Source organism: Triticum urartu, unplaced genomic scaffold (assembly GCF_056163025.1).
Source record: "Triticum urartu cultivar PI428250 unplaced genomic scaffold, HENAU_Tu73 scaffold2, whole genome shotgun sequence".
NCBI classification, from domain to species: Eukaryota; Viridiplantae; Streptophyta; class Magnoliopsida; order Poales; family Poaceae; genus Triticum; species Triticum urartu.
This window is the reverse complement of record NW_028260368.1, coordinates 15551917-15573038: the sequence shown is the minus strand read 5'-3', so window position 1 is coordinate 15573038 and position 21122 is coordinate 15551917. Positions and strand designations below refer to the sequence as shown.

The following is a 21122-nucleotide window of genomic DNA, read 5'->3' as shown; positions in this document are numbered from 1 at the left end:
GCCTGTATGCCTAATCTATGCAGGGTAGGTGCTCTATTTAACAGTACAGGATGTCCCCGCATAACTTCTTGAAGTATTTCCCATACAATGGGTTCTTTTTCCCAAATTTTCCTTTTAGCAATCCTTACATTAGAAGTGGCGCGTTTCGTGATTAAATCGCGAATTACAAATAGCTGAAAAAGCTTTATTGCTATCTCTAGAGGTAATCCACATTGATGTAATGAAAGCGAAGGACCCACAACAATGACAGAACGCCCCGAGTAATCGACCCGTTTCCCAAGCAGAGTCTCGCGAAACCTTCCCTCTTTACCTTCAATTACATCTGAAAGTGATTTGTATACTTTATTGTGACCATCCCTCGTCGGTTGCCCGCGGGACCCACTATCAAGAAGTGTATCCACGGCTTCTTGTACCAATTTTTCCTGGCACATTACTAAATCTGCTGGCGCTAATTCACTTCTTTTTAATAGATAGGCAAGATTGTTGTTCCGACGGATAACTCTCTTATAAAGTTCATTAATGTCTGAAGTCACTACTTTATCTCCAGACCTATAAACAATAGGTCTCAATTCGGGAGGAAGAACCGGTAATAAGCACAAAACCATCCATTCTGGTTCTACATTTGTTTGAATAAAATGTTTCGCCAATTGCATGCGTCTAATCAAAAAAACTTTTCTTATTCGTCTTTTTCTATCTTCCCACTCATCTCCACTATACCCCTCGTCTTCTAATTCCTTCCATTCGACCAAAGAATTCTCTATAATAATTCGCAAATCCAAATCTGCTAATTGTTCTCTAATAGCACCTGCTCCTGTCGCAATTTCCCGATTTCGAAATGTTGCAAAGCCTGGGGTAGAAAAAAAGGGAGAAATGCTGTGGTTACAGGATGCAATTTCCTCTTCGAATAAACCTCGTAATCGTAAAAAAGTGGGTTTTTTAGTGCTGGGCCTAGCAAAAGAGAAATCGCCGTATACTAGGCCCTCCAACTTCTTAAGAGGTTTATCTAAAAGATTCGCGATATAACTAGGAAGACCTTTCAAATACCACACATGAGTCACGGGACATGCGAGTTTGATGTATCCCATTTGATATCTTCGTATCCGAGAATCCACAAATTCGACCCCGCATTTTTGGCAAAATCTTTCGTCTTCGTTTTCAGCTCCGCTCGCTCGAGAATTGCCACAAGCGCAAATCCCGCTTTTTATGGGTCCAAAGATTCTTTCGCAAAACAATCCATCTTTTTCTGGTTTATCGGTTTTATAATGAAAAGTAGAGGGCCTTGTGACTTCGCCAACGACTTCTCCATTAGGTAGGTTTTTGTTAGCCCAAGCCTTTATTTGTTGAGGGGAAACGAGTCCAATTTGAAGTTGTTGATGTTTATATTGGTCAATCATAAAATAGAAATAAGAAAAGAATTTATATTTATTCCGATCAAACTTCCTCCCTATTAACCTGGAAGTTCTTTTCAGATACAAGGAAATGATTCAGTTCTAGAGCCAAAGATCGTAGTTCTCGAACGAGCACTCGAAAAGATTCTGGAGGATCCTCATGATTAGGTATTCTTTTTCCCCAGATCGTAGCATTAAGTATTTCTTGGCGAGCTATAAGATGGTCAGATTTATAAGTAAGTATCTCTTGTAAAATATGAGCAACACCAAATCCTTCTAAAGCCCAAACTTCCATTTCTCCTACTCGTTGTCCCCCTTGCTTGGCTCTTCCTCTAACCGGTTGTTGTGTAACAAGTGAGTAGGGCCCAGTAGAACGCCCATGAATTTTCTCATCAACTTGATGAATTAATTTTAAGATATAGGACTTCCCTATTAGAACAGGTTGCTCAAAGGGGTCGCCTGTTCTTCCATCAAATATTCTGCTTTTTCCCGGGTACTCGGGTTCAAATACCCATGGATTTTTTGTTTCTTTACTGGCTTCATATAATTCTGAAAACACAAGTTTTCTTGAAGCCTCTTGCTCATATCTCTCATCAAAGGGTGCTATTCTATAATGTTTCTTTAGCAGATCCCCCGCTAATCCGAGCGAGCTTTCAAATATTTGTCCCACATTCATTCGGGAGGGTACTCCTAAGGGATTGAAGACCATATCAACGGGTGTTCCATCTTGCAAATAGGGCATATCTTGCCTAGGCAAAATTTTGGAAATGATCCCTTTATTCCCATGTCTTCCGGCTACTTTATCCCCAACTTTGATTTCACGTTTCTGTAAAATATATACACGAACCATTATGTCGAGCGGGTCCCTTTGGATCCATTTCACATCGATAACGCGCCCTCTTCCACCTATAGGTAATTTCAGAGAAGTTTCTTTTGAAGTGGAAACCTCAAGGCCAAATATGGCCCGTAATAATCCAGCTTCCGCGATATAAGATGATTCGCTCGCTATCTGAGGCGTTAATTTACCTACTAAAATATCACCAGTTTCTACCCAGGATCCCAACCTAACAACTCCATTTCTGTCCAAATTGCGGAGTAAATGTTCTTCTAGATGTGGTATTTCTTTAGTGATTTTTTCAGCGGAGCCCTGGCTTGTCGTATCCGTCTGAATTTCATATTTCCGGATGTGAAAAGAGGTATAAATATCTTCATATACCAAACGTTCGCTAATTAGTACTGCGTCTTCAAAATTGTAACCTTCCCATGGCATATAAGCTACTAATACGTTTTTTCCTAAAGCAAGTTCGCCCCCAATTGTAGCAGCTCCTTCTGCTAAAATTTGTCCTTTTTTAATGGATTTACCCCGTGGAACCCGGGGTTTTTGGTGCATACAAGTATTTTTGTTAGAGCGACGGTGGTTAACTAAAGGAATACTTATAGTCTTCCCACTACTTGATAAAAGTATCTTATGACTATCAGTAGAAATGATCTTTCCCTCGCGTTCGGCTATAATGGAAACCCTCGAATCTAGAGCTGTTTGGCGTTCCAATCCAGTTCCAACAATGCATTTCTCGGACCGAGAAAGCGGAACTGCTTGGCGCTGCATATTAGAACTCATTAAAGCCCGATTCGCATCATTGTGCTCAATAAAAGGAATGACGAGAACCCCCAATAGAAAAATATTGGAAAGGAAAAATACTTCTAACATGAATCTGTTCCCATGCAATAGTCAAGAATTCTTGACGGTATCTAGCCGGAACAACCTGTTCTTCCTGAATACCTTGATTCAAGGACAAAGAATTTCCTGCTGCTATCATATAATATTCATCTCTATTTGGTGATAGATAAACCACCTGTCTCTCTTTTTTTTCTTTTGCTTTCTCAGCAGATATTTCATAAAACGGACTCTCTATGGATCCCCACAAGTGATCAATTCTCGCATGAATTGTTAAGGATCCAGTAAGTCCAACATTGATTCCTTCAGACGTGTCAATTGGACAAATACGCCCATAGTGACTCGGATGAATATCTCGGCTCCGAAAACTTGCGGTTCTCCCCGTCAACCCTCCAGGACCTAAACAACTCACTTTTCGCCCATGAACAGTTTGTGTCAATGGATTCGTTTGATCAAAAACTTGAGATAACGGGTATGTGCCAAAAAAGGTCTCATAAGTAGTTATTAATAAAATTGAAGTTGAAGTTGGAGTTACCAAAGTTTGGGGAGTCGGTTTCGATTGACGTATGAATACTCTACGAATAGTTTTTTGAACTGCATGTTGTAAACGACCAAGAGCCAATCCGAATTGATCTTGTAACAGATCCGCAACCGAACGAATACGTTTATTTTTCAAGTGATTCATATCGTCATCGTCAAGTATACCCGTTCCAAATTTCATTCCAATCAAATGATCCGTAGCGGCCAATACATCTCGTGGTAACAAGAATGTATTGTTCTGAGGAATATCAAGATTAAGTCTCCGATTCATATTTCGTCGACCAATCCTTCCTAATTCACATTTTTGTTGAAAAAATTTCTTTTGTAATTCCTCGCATAAGGACTCCGAAAATACCAGGTCCCCACCTACACAAGCAAATTGTTGATAAAACTCCAAAATAGCTTTTTCTTTTGACTCAATCCTCTTCTTCTCTTTAGCATTCGGGAAAGACAAGAAAATTTCAGGGTAGGAAACATTATCCAGAATTTCTCTTAGATTCGAACCCATAGCTGATGATAGAACTAGAATAGATATCTTTTGTTTTCTACTCACGCGAGCCCATATCCTTTCTTTTTTATCAATTGCTAATTCCGATCTCCCCCCCCAATCTGATATTATAGTGCCAGTGTAGATAGAAATTCCCTTATGATCTAATTCCGAGCGGTAGTAAATACCAGGACTTAGCAATATTTGATTGATCACAATTCGGTATATTCCATTTATAATAAAGGTTCCTAAGGAATTCATTATAGGAATGTTTCCGATAGAAATGGTTTGCTTTTGCACATCGAAACCAAAAATTAATCTCGCAGATACATATAATTCGGAAGAATAGGTGAGTGATTCATACACAGCATCTCTTTCTTTTATCGAGGGTTCTAGCAGTTGATATCCTTTCGCAAATAATTGAAATGCAATTTCGTGATCTGGATCTTTAATTGTTGGAAACTTGTCAAGTTCTTCTGCCAAGGCTTGATTAATGAACCTACAAAATCCCTCGAATTGGATCTGACTAAATCCGGGTATTGTGGACATTCCCTCGTTTCCATTCCGGAGCATCTTAATCTTAAGTTTCCTGTTTATCAAAGAAAAATTCCATTATCAGCTCACTCTTCATCAATCCCTATGGATCGATCTAGCAATCATGGAATCTATATTCTGTTTACTGAATCACATGAAATTCTAGGGAACTCCACATACGTATTTCATATATGTATTTCATACATATGAATAGAGACCATTTGGACGAAAGTTCGAGTTTGCCAGGGGTACAAATGAAATGAAAATGAATTGATAAAACATTCCTACAAAAAAAATTCTGCCACTTATACTTTATGTTATGATATTCTAATCAGATTGGATGGCAAAGATTTCTCATTTTATCTCCTTTCTATGAATGTAATAAAGCCGTAATATAATATACTAGAAAGTTTGACTTTACTTCGATTTAGAATAGCGTGCTTACTTTAATTTCTCAAAATAATTTGAGGGTTCTTTTTTATTTCGGATCGGAGTAGTATAATTGCTAGAAAATTCAGTATTTCATTGTGGAATTCTAAAATAAAGTAAGTCCCTTTTTTAAGTACATGCCAATCTAGTTATCCACCTCTCCCCATATCCATGCTTTTCTTTTATCGTAATTTCACTTGGGTACGCCAAGATAGTCAGGTTATACTCTATATCAGAGCAAATTTCCTTTTTTTATTCAAGATATTTAATTTAATACTTTGAAAAATTAAAGCATGATTCCCCATAGAGATATGTACATAAAGGGGATCTTTGGATAATAATGCTGTTCGGACCTAAAGTTTACCTATACACGGATTAAGCATAAAGCCATAATATTTTATTATGCCATTGAAGGGGGGGGAGATAATACCGATTTAAGAGTAGTTCACTACTGCAATAAAAAAAAGAGAATTCTAGTTAACGGTTCCAATTTATTCTGAATTTTGCAGCCTGTGAATAGAAATCCACTTTTTCTTCTTTTTCATCTCAATAGAAAGAAATGGGAAGTTTTATTGTGTTAACAATGTATGTTTTAAGATAGAATCTATCGAGGAGAATAATAGAAACTGGATCAAAAAAAGCAGGAATAGATTTTTTGAAAAAGATTGGAAAAAAGTAAGTAGAATTATATTCAAAATAAAAGGGGCTTTTCGTAAGAAAACGTGGATGAATACTTGCTGTTTTCTAGATTTTTGATCGGATTTTTTGGCGGCATGGCCAAGCGGTAAGGCAGGGGACTGCAAATCCTTTATCCCCAGTTCAAATCTGGGTGCCGCCTGATCAATAAAATACTTAGGTTTTTTTTATAGTGCTGATCGAATTCGATAAATTTTTACTTCGCATAAGTTCGGGCAAGAGAGTAACTGGGCCTGCCGATACTGGGTTTAGAGAAACCATACCATAGTTCTATCCTCAAACTAGGGTTAGGGTTTGTTTTGACGGTAGTGGCCAAAATGGTTATCAATAGGGGTGAGGTAGTGTTTCCTTATTCTTTTATTATATGAATTTGAATTGGTTCTTAATTGAGATTCGATTTGATAATTTTAAAATACGAGGATAAGATGTCAGAAATCTTGGTATCCAAAGAAAGGTCCCTAAGGGGCATTCTTTTTTTTTTTCAATCTAAGATTCAAGAAGGGACTCCACGAAAGAATATCAAGACTTACTAATTATTATACATTTTTTTATCGTACATCTTATGTTACCTACATACACTAAAGTAAGGACTACTTAATTCTAACGAGAATCAGATTAAATAGGTCGATCAAAAATCAATTTAGGAGTTGTATTATGGATAAAATCTCTTCATTCTTTCATAGAATGATACAAAGCAAGGCTGCAGGGTTTAGGTCAAAAATAAACATTAGGTAAGGTAGGTATCCAATAAATATTTATCTATCGATAATTTTATGGTATATTCGGGCGTCCTTTGCTTAAAAAAAAAAAAAAGAGTAACAAAAGGAATAAAAAATCTTCCTATTCCCGCTTCTTCTATTCAGGACATCATTCCCGTACTCTTTCTTTTTTAAGGAAAAAAGGGCTATAGTATCTCGTATTTTTAATGCTCTCTAATTCTACCAGAATTCCTATAAGAATTTGTTAGGAGTAAATTCCTTGAACTGATTGATCCATGGCCTTAGGGCGGAATCCCTTTTTGACTCTGTACCCTTGATTCCACTATGATTATTGATCAATAGTAGAATAATCCCTTCATAGAAATAGGAGACATAATTTAGATGGATATAGTAAGTCTCGCTTGGGCTGCTTTAATGGTAGTCTTTACATTTTCTCTTTCACTAGTAGTATGGGGAAGGAGTGGACTCTAGGGATACTACTAATTGATTAAGTAATCAAATTGTTGTATCAATTCTTTTCTTTAATGGATCATTTTGCATTAATCATTTTGTCAAACGTTATTCTTTAATCTTTTTCTTTAGTTTTGTTTCACTCCTGTAAGAAACTCTTGTATTGTAAGTTGTAATGTAAGAAAGAGCCATTATACCAATTCAGAATTTCTACTAGAAATGACGAATGGTTAAAAAAAGTTCTATACATAAGAAAATTAGACTTTCTTCCACGGAACTATTCACGGCATATCACACATTTTCCATTTCCTTTTACTTTTTACTATAGTCTATTCTTCATATTATTTTTCTTTCCTTCCATGGATTCTTTGGTCAAGAATTGTCTTAGATTTTTTTATTTTGACCTGATTGAAATTAAGTGGATGCAATGAAAAAAGAAATTGAATTAGACTACTTAACTATTTCAATCTACTAATCTATTCTATGTAGATTCAAAGATAATATAATAGAAAGAATCTAAAGTGTCGTAGAAAAAACTATATGTAGTTCTTTCTACCACACTTTAAGATTCCAACCAGATCCTTTCATTTAAGACTTGGATTTTTTTTATTTAATCCCTTTTTAATTTCTTCAATGATTAATTGGAATTCCAATTAATTATTTTGGCTGACTGTTTTTACATAAATAATAAGTAAAAAAGAAGTAGGAACTAGAATGAACAGTGCAGTAGCAATAAATGCGAGAATATTGACTTCCATAACCTCTTTATTTTTTATTTTCACAATAACTCGGGATGTAATCCCATGGAGAGGAAAAAGGGGTATCTTGTAAATTCAAGGGTAGGGCTTGCATTCTGATAATACTGAATCAATTCAATATTATGAATATCGGATCTATCAAATCAATTCATGGATGAGAGTTATATTTCACGGATGAGAGTTATATAGTATAACATAGGAAGATCCTCTATCCACACTAAGACCAAAATGGGTTTTTTGATTGGATTAGGAATTCCCTCTTTTTTAATCCTTTTCTACTTTTTCTTTTCTATATCTCTAACCCACGAGCTTTCTTAATCTTATACTTTCTTAATCTTATACAATTTCCCTTCCTTTTTCTTATAGTTATACATACAATTATGTATGTATTATATGACCAACTTTCACTTTCTATGGGTCACATAGACATCCAAATAAGCAGTAGAAGTGAGATGGGGAAAAGAGGTCTGAAATAAAAAGGGAATACGATTTATGTATGGATTCCGGTAAAATACCGGTACTCTATTCCATAAGAGTGGAATAGGAAATTAAGATGAGGATGGTATCATCATAAAGAAAGATAGAGTAATATAATATCCTAAATTCTACTAATCCACATATCGTATGTGTGTCTTTCTTTATCGATTGGGAGTAGTGAAAAAAAAATTCCTATATGCCCTCCCTCCCTCTTTAATGAGAGATGCAAAATAAAAAAGTGAAGTAAGGGTGCCCTGTGGGTATTTGATCTTGCTCCCTGCCCCTTTTTTTCATGGAAAAAGGAAATATCAATTTCTCCATTCATTGAACCCTAGTTCGGGACTGACGGGGCTCGAACCCGCAGCTTCCGCCTTGACAGGGCGGTGCTCTGACCAATTGAACTACAATCCCCGCGGGGTGTATGGCATACCCATTCTTAAATAGAACCATAAGAAGATTCGATTCGTCTTTCGTACTCTAAGAAATAGACGAATCATATACTACATACCCACATATTATATTATACGTGGGTATAGTGAGAGTGACATAACTAGTATGTCGTGATTTTTTATCACTAAAAATGGATAATAATCCAGCCTTCAATAAGAAAAACTCTTTTGTTTGTAAGAAAGGAATGAGAGAGATATGGATTAGAAAAAAAAATTTCCCTTTTTTCTTTATCTTTTATTTCTATAGATCAGACATTTTATTTTATGGAAGAAAAACAAAAGGATTTAGTTCATACTCACGAAGCCCTAGATTTTTGGTTTGGGCCGAGCTGGATTTGAACCAGCGTAGACATTGTCAACGAATTTACAGTCCGTCCCCATTAACCACTCGGGCATCGACCCAGGAAGAATTTATTCTAGGGTTTTTGCTAATCTATGATTAACCTCCTTTCATAATACTCCCTACCCCCAGGGGAAGTCGAATCCCCGCTGCCTCCTTGAAAGAGAGATGTCCTGAACCACTAGACGATAGGGGCATCACTAGACGATAGGGCCATATACAACCGCTCGTGATTATACTATAATCATAGTATGAGCAGTTTTTTGGAATTGTCAATATACTCGAAAAGTATAAATAGATCCAAAGCAAAGAGTTTTTCCAACTTTTCTGTTATGTTTTCATCTAGGATTTTTTTTAGTTGATCGTTATAGATTAATTCTCCGTGCTTCATTTAGTGTTCATACCAAAAATGCATCCATCCCGCACTAAGTCATAAAATTCTCTAAAAATATAGAGAAAGTTTCAAAAACAAAGAAAAAAAGTGAATCAATTTAGTAGAAAAGTACTCTATCAGATTCGAACCAACGACTTACGTCTTAGCACGAGATTACTCTACCACTAATTTAAAAAGCCCTTTATCGGATTTGAACCGATGACTTATGCCTTACCATGGCATTACTCTACCACTGAGTTAAAAGGGCTTTTTATTTAATTCAAAAATTAGCCACTTGGATTTCCCATTATGGGTCTACTGCATAATGTACATATTATATATATAATATATAGAGATAGAGAGAGAGACATTATGTAGAGATTGTATATGTATATATCGATATCTTGAGAGCTCAAAATAAAATTAATAAAAAAAAACATACCCTACATAACATATCCAACTCTTCTTGGTTCAGGGTTTTCCGTTTCCGAAGACTAGTAAAATAGGCGGATTCTGGAACCCCAAGGATTCAACGGTATATGGATATGGAAAATATAAGATTTCCGATCCTAGCGGGAAAAGGCGGGGAACAGATACCCAATAGGATATAGGATCCTTGGGAGGAACTTTTGGTAATGGCCTTGATCCTCTATGCTATTTTTTATGTGTTCTTAGTTCTATTGAACTTTTTGCATTCTTTTAAACAAGAATCTAATAAACTAGAATTGAGTCAGTGGAAAAAAGGAGAGAGAGGAAAGTGTTAAATGGAGAGAGTCGACTAATCAGAGACTTTTAGGATCTTCTTTACATCAGGTAAATCTGTCGGCCCTGTCCGTTTTTTTCTTTAAGTTACGACTCTTTGCTGCTTACTTCTATCAAGCCATAGGGAAAGTCTATGATGAATTTGGAAAACTCATCTCACTCTTACTCTATGGCTCGGACTTAATGGGGGAAGAAAACATCTTCCATAATTTCTTTTTTGTTCAATTCTGGACAAAAAAGAAAAGGAAAAAAGGAATTTATAGGGACAGTGTTACCCCCTATATCCCCTAGTTTATATTGTAGGAATAATAAAACAATTTAGCAGTCTGACACACTTACGTCCTTGCAAAGTAAATAATTATTATTGTAGTCGTAACCGTAGAATAGGATCCTAATCAAAATAAATACATTTGGTTCAGGCGCTATTAGCATGGTAAGAAAAGATTTTTTTTACAGACCAGAGGGGCTATCTAAATCCTAAAGTAAAGGCGAGCGATCGAAGTAGAAGTACCAACGGCTCAGTGTCATGAACCTTCTCCATCTGATTCAATAAGGGGGAATTAGCCTTCTTGTCAAATGGCTATCCTTGACAAAGGGTACCATTTATACCATAATCTACAATGTAGCGGGTATAGTTTAGTGGTAAAAGTGTGATTCGTTCTATTAATAACTGAATTTGAAATGATATACTTAAGGCATCCTTAAGTTTTTTATTTTTATATTCCGATGAAAACTTTAGTTCTTATAAAGGATTAAATCCTTTTCCTCTCAATAGCATATTGAGGAAGAATATACATTCTGGCGATTTGTATCCAAAGACTAATTTAAATTGCATCCAAAATAAAAATAGGATTATGAGTACAGAGTCGCGAAGCATAATTTTGCATTGGATTAAGTATTCCAATTTTGAAAATATGAGTAAAGGATCTATGGATGAAGATACAAAAAAGTTGATTTCCAATCGTAACTAAATCTTCTTAAAATAAGGAATAAGGAAGCCAAATAGCTAAAAAACGATAGTTTTGGTTTACTAGAACCATCCGCATATTGTTTCAGCTCGGTGGAAACCCAATTCTTTTCCTCAGGATCTCTTGAATGAAATTAGGGAACGAAGTAAGTAGATTAGATGAATTTAGATAGAATTTCTATCTCCTACTCTATAAGGATCATCTAGAAAGCGGAGAGCTTTGGTTCCATTCAAATAGAAAAGCTGACATAGATGTTAAGTGGTGAGAATATCCATAAAGGAGCCGAATGAAATCAAAATTTCATGTTCGGTTTTGAATTAGAGACGTTAAAAATAATCAACCAACGTCGACTATAACCCCTAGCCTTCCAAGCTAACGATGCGGGTTCGATTCCCGCTACCCGCTCCATTCTGTATAAAAGGAGTATTCTATTTGTCTAGACATGTTAGAGGCTTGTATTCAAGCCTTTTTTGTCCACCAGTTTCTGGTACTCCAGAGCGGAGTAGAGCAGTTTGGTAGCTCACGAGGCTCATAACCTTGAGGTCACGGGTTCGATTCCCGTCTCCGCACTTAGCAGTCTGTATAAAAGGACTATTCTATTTCTCTAGATATGTATGGTAGAGGGGCGTATCCAACCCTTTTTTATTCATTAGTTCCCGGCCCTAGAGGGCAAAATTGAGCAGTTTGCGAAGTCACTTGCCTTCAAAAAAAGAAGGCGCAAGGCCTCTCCCTACCCTGCAGAAAATAAAAATGAAACGAAAGGGACAGTCTACCTCTCCCTTCCCTTTAAAAAAAGTTTGCCCGTTGTTTGTCTCAGTTAATACCCAATTTTTGGAGCTCTGTTGGCGAGTTCTATTTCTGCCTCTGGAGCGCCCTCTTTTTTTGAGTGGGATGCAAAGGAAGGGTAAGATAGTAAGGGATACGGCACTAGACTAACACCTAATTAATACTTAATTTAATATAAGTAGTTAAACAGTTAACTAGACTAAACTTTTTATCATAGTACTTTGATAAATTAAGCGGGCGAGCGGCGGGAATCGAACCCGTATCTTCTCCTTGGCAAGGAGATATTTTACCATTGAACTACGCTCGCTACGGTATATATTTTATAGCGTATATCCGCCTGGGTCGACCTTCTATGTCTGGGTCGACCGTTTCATTTCATTTTCTATTATATTAGAGTTTTCCTTTTTTTATTATCTGTCAATGAATATTCTAATGGGAATGGAATTTCATAATACTGAAAGAGAAGAGCTAGCAATTCGGAACGCAAATTGCGTTTTAATACGTCTCACTATTCTAATTTTTTAGAAGAAATGGCCTTTATTATTTCTTTTTTATGGGGTTAATAAATATTAACCAAATTTCATTTAAGAAATGAGAGAATTCAGAATAGCTACGAGAAAGACTAGTCCAATCCATAATGATGTACCGGAAAATACAACATTTTTATTATTTGACCAACCATCAGGAGAAGCAAATACAAGGGGTACACTAATTACTAAGACTGAGGAAGTCGCAATTAATGCAAAAACAGCTAATTGGAAAGCAATAGTCATATTTCTAATCCTCCAAGCTACCATCAAATAAAGTTGACTACATATTTGATCCCTCACTTAAACCAAAATTGTAAAAAAATACAAGAAGTAGGAGGGGTTTAATCATGAATCCATTGATTCTTCTCTTTAATTCAAATTTATTACTTAAACCGCTTTTTTATTTGGATATGGGGGTGAGAAGAGATTATTTACTCTTTATTTCACAAGCGGGTATAGCGGATCCTGTATCCGTGTATACAGTATACAGAGATATATCGAAAAGGAACTTGTATCTGATATCTTTCTAGAGGCTAATAAATCTTTTTATTTTTTATATGGCTATGTTCTATTTGTAGGAGTAAAATAAGGATTAGGCTGTGGAGAGATGGCTGAGTGGTTGATAGCTCCGGTCTTGAAAACCGGTATAGTTCTAGGAACTATCGAGGGTTCGAATCCCTCTCTCTCCTTTTGCTTATTGAATACGTTTGTTTCTTTCATTTTTATTTATTTTTTTTTTCTGTCCCTTATCTTTCTTTCATAAAAAGGAATGAATGGCTCGGCTAGATGGAATAACCGAGCCAGAACAGAAAAAAAGTAGAACAGGTATAAATAAGAAAATCTTAGTTAAGAGGGTTCATGTAAAGAACAGGTTCCAAATCACGATCGATTCCCTTTTCAAAACCTGCTGCAGCAGCTCGGGCTCTTCCTGCATGCCATAAATGGCCCACAAAAAAGAAGAATCCTAGAACAAAATGAGAAGTTGATAACCAACTTCTAGGAGAGACATAATTAACTGCATTGATCTCGGTAGCTACGCCACCCACGGAATTTAAAGAGCCTAAAGGAGCGTGGGTCATATATTCTGCTGAGCGTCGTTCTTGCCAAGGTTGTATGTCTTTTTTCAACCTACTCAAGTCCAAACCGTTGGGGCCCCTTAGAGGTTCTAACCATGGAGCACGAAGGTCCCAAAAACGCATAGTTTCCCCTCCAAAGATAACCTCCCCAGTTGGGGAACGCATTAGATATTTACCTAAACCTGTGGGTCCTTGAGCGGATCCCACATTAGCTCCAAGACGCTGGTCTCTAACTAGAAAAGTAAATGCTTGAGCTTGAGAAGCTTCTGGCCCGGTGGGTCCATAAAACTCACTCGGATAAGCTGTATTATTGAACCATACAAAACAACAAGCGATAAAACCAAAGACAGATAAAGCAGCTAAACTATAAGACAAGTAAGCTTCTCCAGACCATACAAATGCACGGCGAGCCCATGCGAAGGGTTTGGTTAAAATATGCCAAATTCCGCCAAATACACAAATAAAACCCAACCATACATGCCCACCAATTATATCTTCTAAATCATCTACACTAACAATCCACCCTTCTCCACCAAAAGGAGATTTTAGTAAATAACCAAATATAACACTGGGACTAAGGGTCAAATTGGTAATTTTTCTTACATCTCCCCCCCCAGGGGCCCAGGTATCATATACACCGCCAAAATAAAGAGCCTTGAGTACTAGAAGAAAAGCACCTAGACCTAACAAAATTAAGTGAATACCCAAAATTGTAGTCATTTTATTTCTATCTTTCCAGACATAACCAAAGAATGGAAAAGATTCCTCAAGAGTCTCGGGTCCCAGAAGCGCGTGATAAATGCCACCGAAGCCTAAGACTGCGGAGGAAATTAGGTGAAGTACGCCAGATACAAAGTACGGAAAAGTATCTAGAACTTCCCCCCCTGGCCCTACTCCCCAACCTAGAGTAGCTAAGTGTGGAAGTAAAATCAACCCTTGTTCATACATGGGCTTTTCTGGTACGAAATGGGCCACTTCAAATAGGTTCATTGCTCCGGCCCAGAATACGATTAATCCGGCATGAGCTACATGAGCTCCAAGCAGTTTACCGGACAAATTGATAAGTCTGGCATTCCCAGCCCACCAAGCAAAGCCGGTGGTTTCTTGGTCACGACCAGCTAAAACGAAAGTTCCATTAAAGAGCGTTTCCACGTGGTAGAACCTCCTCAGGGAATATAAGATTTTCATGAGGCTGATCCTGAGCTGCCATCCACGCACGAATACCCTCGTTTAAAAGAATATTTTTGGTGTAGAAAGTCTCAAATTCAGGATCTTCCGCTGCACGGATTTCCTGGGAAACAAAGTCATAGGCACGTAAGTTCAGAGCCAAGCCAACTACGCCAATAGCACTCATCCATAAACCGGTGACGGGTACAAATAGCATAAAGAAATGTAACCAACGTTTATTGGAAAAAGCAACACCAAAGATTTGGGACCAAAAGCGGTTAGCAGTGACCATTGAATAAGTTTCTTCAGCTTGAGTTGGGTTAAAAGCACGGAAGGTATTTGCACCATCACCGTCCTCAAATAGAGTGTTTTCTACGGTCGCTCCATGAATAGCGCATAGCAGAGCCGCACCTAATACTCCGGCAACTCCCATCATATGAAATGGGTTCAACGTCCAATTATGAAATCCTTGGAAGAAAAGGATGAATCGAAATATCGCTGCTACGCCAAAACTCGGCGCAAAGAACCAACCAGATTGCCCCAGTGGATAAATAAGGAATACAGAAACAAAAACAGCAATTGGACCAGAGAATGAGATTGCATTATAAGGCCGCAATTGAACAGACCGAGCAAGTTCAAATTGGCGTAACATGAAACCTATTAGTGCAAAAGCCCCGTGGAGAGCTACAAAAGTCCATAGACCGCCTAATTGACACCAACGAGTAAAATCTCCTTGTGCTTCGGGCCCCCATAGTAGCAACAAAGAGTGTGCTAAACTATTGGCAGGGGTAGAAACTGCTGCGGTTAAGAAATTACAACCTTCCAAATAGGAACTAGCCAATCCATGGGTATACCAAGAAGTTACAAAAGTTGTCCCTGTAAACCAACCCCCTAAAGCGAAATAAGCACAAGGAAAGAGCAATAGGCCAGACCATCCTACAAAAACGAAACGGTCCCTTCGTAACCAGTCATCCATAGTATCAAATAGATCATTTTCTTCTTTAGGAATTCTACCAAGGGCTATAGTCATAGTGATCCTCCTATTCAATTACTTCAACCATTTCCGAGCACCTCATATCACTTTCCAAGGCATATGATAGTTTTATTATCTGTGGACGATTTCTTTCTCGTTCAATGCCCTTTTTCAATGGTCTCGAAGAGAGAAATTTCCCATTTTTATCTATGGAGTCACAGTCACAACCGAGGTCGTGGTAAATCCATGAATTTGATTCGATTTGTTTTTCTTATACTATTTATTTGTTTTTCTTATACTATAGAAATAGAAATAAATTGTTTTTCTTATACTATAGAAAGAAATAAACCTTTGAATTCAGCATTATTCCAAGACTCCTATTTCAAAGTCTATCTTTTAAGGGAAAAATGCAAATAAAAGTAACCCTTCTTTTCCCATTCCCTCTCTATTGCATGGGTGGAAGAACTAAAATAATAGAGGATTCTGAAAAAAAAAAATGGACCTTCGAAATCCAATTTTATGTGTAGCGCAAAGGAGTTGCGATTTCTTCTTATTCCTATAGAACATCTAGTAACAAGAATATGAAATCGTAAATAGCGAAAAATTCTTGTCTTGCGCGGTCTAAGTCTAAGGAAATAAAAAAAATTCGCTTATACAATTTCATCTACATCGAATTTATATATCAGAATAGCGGATAGAGGCATCATTAAAGGAGTCAGGTCTACTTACTTTATGCTTCTTTCCAATTTTATGGTGGATTTGATAAGAACCCTTTTTGCTTTCTTGATAAATAATCGACAAAAAAAGCGTTTTTTTTATATAACCTGCTTGTTTTATTATAATTATAACAAGTCCTATATGGAAATGCCCGCTAAAGAGAAAATCTATTTGATTGTCTCTCGGCCAATATCGATTTTTAGAAAGAAAAAACAAGAATTTTCTTCTTTTTTTATTAACATTAAGAAAAAAGAATATAATTAAAATGGAATTGGCAATATAATTTTTATAGACTTTTGAAAGAAAAAAAAGGGGTTTTTTGCAACCGTTATTTCTTATTTCTTGCCTATATCATATCACGGAAACCTTTCGCTTTGGAACGTGGAGAGATGGCTGAGTGGACTAAAGCGGCGGATTGCTAATCCGTTGTACAATTTTTTTGTACCGAGGGTTCGAATCCCTCTCTTTCCGCTCCCTTGGATCATTTGGGACTTTCGAATTGGAAAGAATTCTGACCCCCGGATTTTCTCATAGATAAATGTACGAAACAAATCCAATAAGAAAAAAAAAAACTGAATTTTTACTCCTCGCGTCCAGGATTCCGTCCTGGGTCATTAGATAAGAATCCAAAGATAAAGAGTGAAACAAAGAATATCACTACTGTATAAACAAAAAGTTTGAGAGTAAGCATTACATAATCTCCAAGATTTTTTTTTAAGGAATAGATTACCAGTTTTTCCTTACCACACGGATCCACTAGGATGGTTTTTTTTTATACCTAAAAATGCAAAAAAGAATTCTTGAAAAAAATTGCAAGAATTCTTTTATAATAAGCACTCTTATCAATAGCAAAAATAGGGTTAGGTGGTTAGGTATTGTGTAGGTACCTTTAGGTACCTGCTCAACCTAGGTGCAGGGGAGTAGAAAGGCTGATCCAAATTTATTGCTGTAGCTACCCATTCAATGTAGAAGAATTTAAATTTTAGAATCGAAGGTTCATAATATAAAAATATAAAACTTCTCGGCTTTTACCCATTTTAAAATTTTTTTGGAATGAACACATCATTCAATTTGGCATACAGAGTACTAAAGATTTCATCGAAAACTTACAGCAGCTTGCCAAACAAAGGCTAATAGAAAAAAGAATAGAGGTATAACAGGCATAATATCCACGATTGGATTGAAAATAGCATAAGCTTCGGGTAATTTGGCAAAGAAAAAACTAGTAGGATAAAGAACAGAATTAAAACAGATACAGGTTAAACTAAGTATATTAGGCATAACAAGCATTTCATTCTTGTAGAGTAAATAATTGGATTTTTCTTGAGTTATTTTTTTAAGGGAAAGAAGGAAAAGGCAGATTCAAAATCTTTTTTCTTCGGACTTTCCCAAACACAAAATACCTCCTTGTATTCGCACTCTCAAATGAGAGTGGAATAAATTCGACTTTCATATAATATCTTAATAGAATTCCATGTAATGATCAATGCATTTTTTTGATTCTATATTATCCGCATGTGTAGAATACTAGCAAGAGAATATCCCTCCTTTTTTATGTAATTGAAATGGTATTGACGAATAACAAATAAACATACTAGTGTTTATTAGTGTCGCATAAAACCCGAAATGGGGCGTGGCCAAGTGGTAAGGCAGCGGGTTTTGGTCCCGTTACTCGGAGGTTCGAATCCTTCCGTCCCAGATTGTTTCTGATGAAACAAACGGTGAAATCATATAGTATTCCGTACGAGACAAAAGTTTATTAAAGAGAATAATGATATCTTATTCTTTCTCAGAAAACATAATAAAGTCTTAAGTCCAGTCAAATTGACTATCTTTATTTTCATGAAAAAATGGGATCTATCAAGCACATTCAGGATATGCCTCTACTATAAAATCACTTAGTCATATTTTTTTCTTCCTTTTGGTATTCGAGTTGAAGAAGTACGAGAATTCTATAACTACCAAAAACTTTCAATCTTTTCATTGGAATAGTTTATTTAGTTATTATAGTTAATTGTTTTTGGTACTGAAAAAATATATTACTACTAGAATTCTAATTCTAGTAATTAAATTAATTAAACTTTTTTGGAGGTTGATAGTTTATTTATTGAGGAAGAGTCAATCCTTCTTTTCTCACTTCAAGATTGATCATCTCGAGCCATCCGTTGAGGGTGGAAATTTAAGAATAAATAAGTTTTAAGCAAACTTGTTTAGTCGTCTTTTTCAAACTATGTTTCATTCATATGATAGAATTTTAATATGGGTTTAAATAAATTGGATCTTGGCGGAGGCTTCCCGGATAAATACTTACTTTCTTTATCCATATTGCTCCATAGATAGCAAGTTTTAATTAGTATAAAAAAACTAAACCAATGACTATTCATGATTCCATCCATATTGGATCAATTCTCTATACCACTTTGCAATGAAAAGAGGAATGTTTGTTATGGTAAAACTTCGTTTAAAACGATGTGGTAGAAAGCAACGTGCGACTTGAAGGACATGATCGATTGTGGATTTTGCTATCCATCATTTTCCATAGTAATGAAATGCTCTTGGCTCGACATAGCCTGTTCTATTCGTTCCGAACCAAATTTGCGCTGGGTTTAAGTAACATAGTACACGATGGAGCTCGAGAGGACAGAATTTTTTTTTATCAAGGGAAAGAATCTAGGGTTAGTGAAAACTAATAAATTAGGCCAACTTTGTCAGTCTATCCTTAATATAGAAATAAATCGAAAGGTTAAAATAAGAAGAAAGTCCAATAAAAGTATATCAGAATCAATCCCTCTTATTAGATTTCTATAGAAGAGATAAATGCTTTATCGAAGGAAATAAGAAAAAAGGGTATGTTGCTACTCTTTTGAAAGAAAAAAATAGGAATTCCCGAAGTAATGTCTAAACCCAAGGATTTCACAAATCAAAGATAAAGGATTCCAGAACAAGTAAACACAATTTTCAATTGTCTCAACAACAGAGTTGGATTAGAATAAGGAATAAAAGTCAATTCGTTCGAAATGAGACAAAGAAAAGAGTTTAAAGACGACTCAAAAATTTTGGAAGGATTTTGCCTTCGAAGTTTGTCAGGCAAAATTAGCCCACTTGAGTCATGAGTATAAATGAAATTTGTTTTTTCTGTAAGGAAATTAATGCACGTCATAGTCTAATTTCTATTATTATCGACAGAAATTCGAATCATTTTCTCGAGCCGTATGAGGAGAAAACCTCATATACGTTTCTAGGGGGGGGCGTTGTTTATCTACATCTATCCCAATAAGCTGTCTATCGAATCGTTGCAATTGATGTTCGATCTCGAAGAGAAGGAAGAGATCTTCAAAAAGTAGGTTTTTATGATCCGATAAAGAATCAAACTTGTTTAAATGTTCCAGCTATTCTCTATTTCCTTGAAAAGGGTGCTCAACCAACAAGAACTGTTTATGATATTTTAAGGAAGGCAGAATTCTTTAAAGAAAAAGAAAGAACTTTGAGTTAATTGAAGAACTAAATGAATCAAAAAATAGGATAGGAGAAGATTATTAGTATTCCTAGTTGTCTAATTATTTAGACACAATTTACCTCTTTTTTAATCCTATTTGGATTTATATTATATCGTGCCAATCCAACATAAGCCCCTATTTTATTTACTTTTTCTATCTAATTTGTTTTCTTACCATTGTATTTCCATTGACAAAGGTCTATTGAACAAATAGAATTTGTAGATAGATGGGTCTCTTTATCCTCACTCCATATTCAATTTTTCCGCCTACACTTCGCTCAAATGATAAGGGTGTTCCTCTTGCATGTATTCTCATACAATATAATATATATTTTTTTATAATATATATTTTTTGTTAATAAAAATCGCTAAAAATAAGGAGAATTTGGCCATCGTGATTAGGGTCGCTCTTTTTTTAACTTTACTTTAGTGGAATTTCACCGGACCTGTTCGTTTTGGCATTTGAGTGTTTTTCATGGTCGATAAAAAAAATCTTTTGATGTCTTGCTAGTTCAATGTTTTGACAGAAGCGCGCGGTGTAATTCCATTGATTTTTGGATTTCGATCGTATCTAAGATCCTTTTTTTATCTGGGTTGCTAACTCAATGGTAGAGTACTCGGCTTTTAAGTGCGACTATGATCTTTTACACATTTGGATGAAACAACAAATTCGTCCAGACTCTTGGTAGAGTCTAGAAGACCACGACTGATCCTCAAAGTAATGAATGGAAAAAATAGCATGTCGTAATAAAATCAATCTTTTTGAATGGAATCCAAAATTACGATTTTCTGGGTCTAATGAATAAATGGATAGAGCCTGGCTCCAATTCTGGTAAAATAAAAAGCAACGAGCTGAACTTCCTAATTGGAATGATTCCCCGCTCTAATTAGACGTTAAAAATAGATTAGTGCCGGATGCGGGGAAAGGTTGGGTTTTCCTATGAGTGGACCCTTTATTTTTTCTTTTTTTTTTTAGAAATCCTAATTATTCTTGATTATGGATTGAATAAGGGATGTTATGGATGAATGTGTAAAAGAAGCAGTATATTGATAAAGAGGCTGTATTCCAAAGTCAAAAGAGCGATTGGCCTGCAAAAATAAAAAACTTGTTCTGTTCTTTTTTTTTAATTAGAACAAACATAAACTAATTGGGTAGAAAAGGAGCAGAAAAAGATCTGTGGATTAGACTCCCTTTCTTTCCAGGGTTTGTATTAAAAATGCAACACCCTGTTCTGACCATATTGCACTATGTATCATCATTCGATAAACCGAGAAATGCTTCTTCTCTCTGATTCAAGTAGAAATACAAATGGAAAAATTCGAAGGGTATTC

At 36.0% G+C, this 21122-nt stretch overlaps 6 non-coding genes across 6 annotated transcripts; 3 read left to right on the top strand and 3 right to left on the bottom strand.

Annotated features, from left to right (window-relative positions):
- Window positions 1-5820: 5820 nt before the first annotated feature.
- Window positions 5821-5891, top strand: TRNAC-GCA (transfer RNA cysteine (anticodon GCA)). The gene has a single exon. It is a non-coding gene; the product is annotated as a tRNA-Cys (tRNA).
- A 3031-nt stretch (window positions 5892-8922) lies between these two features.
- Window positions 8923-9004, bottom strand: TRNAY-GUA (transfer RNA tyrosine (anticodon GUA)). Its single transcript has one exon. It is a non-coding gene; the product is annotated as a tRNA-Tyr (tRNA).
- A 507-nt stretch (window positions 9005-9511) lies between these two features.
- TRNAT-GGU (transfer RNA threonine (anticodon GGU)) lies at window positions 9512-9583 on the bottom strand. The gene has a single exon. It is a non-coding gene; the product is annotated as a tRNA-Thr (tRNA).
- Window positions 9584-12067: 2484 nt separating this feature from the next.
- On the bottom strand, window positions 12068-12138 carry TRNAG-GCC (transfer RNA glycine (anticodon GCC)). The gene has a single exon. It is a non-coding gene; the product is annotated as a tRNA-Gly (tRNA).
- An 824-nt stretch (window positions 12139-12962) lies between these two features.
- TRNAS-UGA (transfer RNA serine (anticodon UGA)) lies at window positions 12963-13050 on the top strand. The gene has a single exon. It is a non-coding gene; the product is annotated as a tRNA-Ser (tRNA).
- A 3627-nt stretch (window positions 13051-16677) lies between these two features.
- On the top strand, window positions 16678-16765 carry TRNAS-GCU (transfer RNA serine (anticodon GCU)). The gene has a single exon. It is a non-coding gene; the product is annotated as a tRNA-Ser (tRNA).
- Window positions 16766-21122: the final 4357 nt, after the last annotated feature.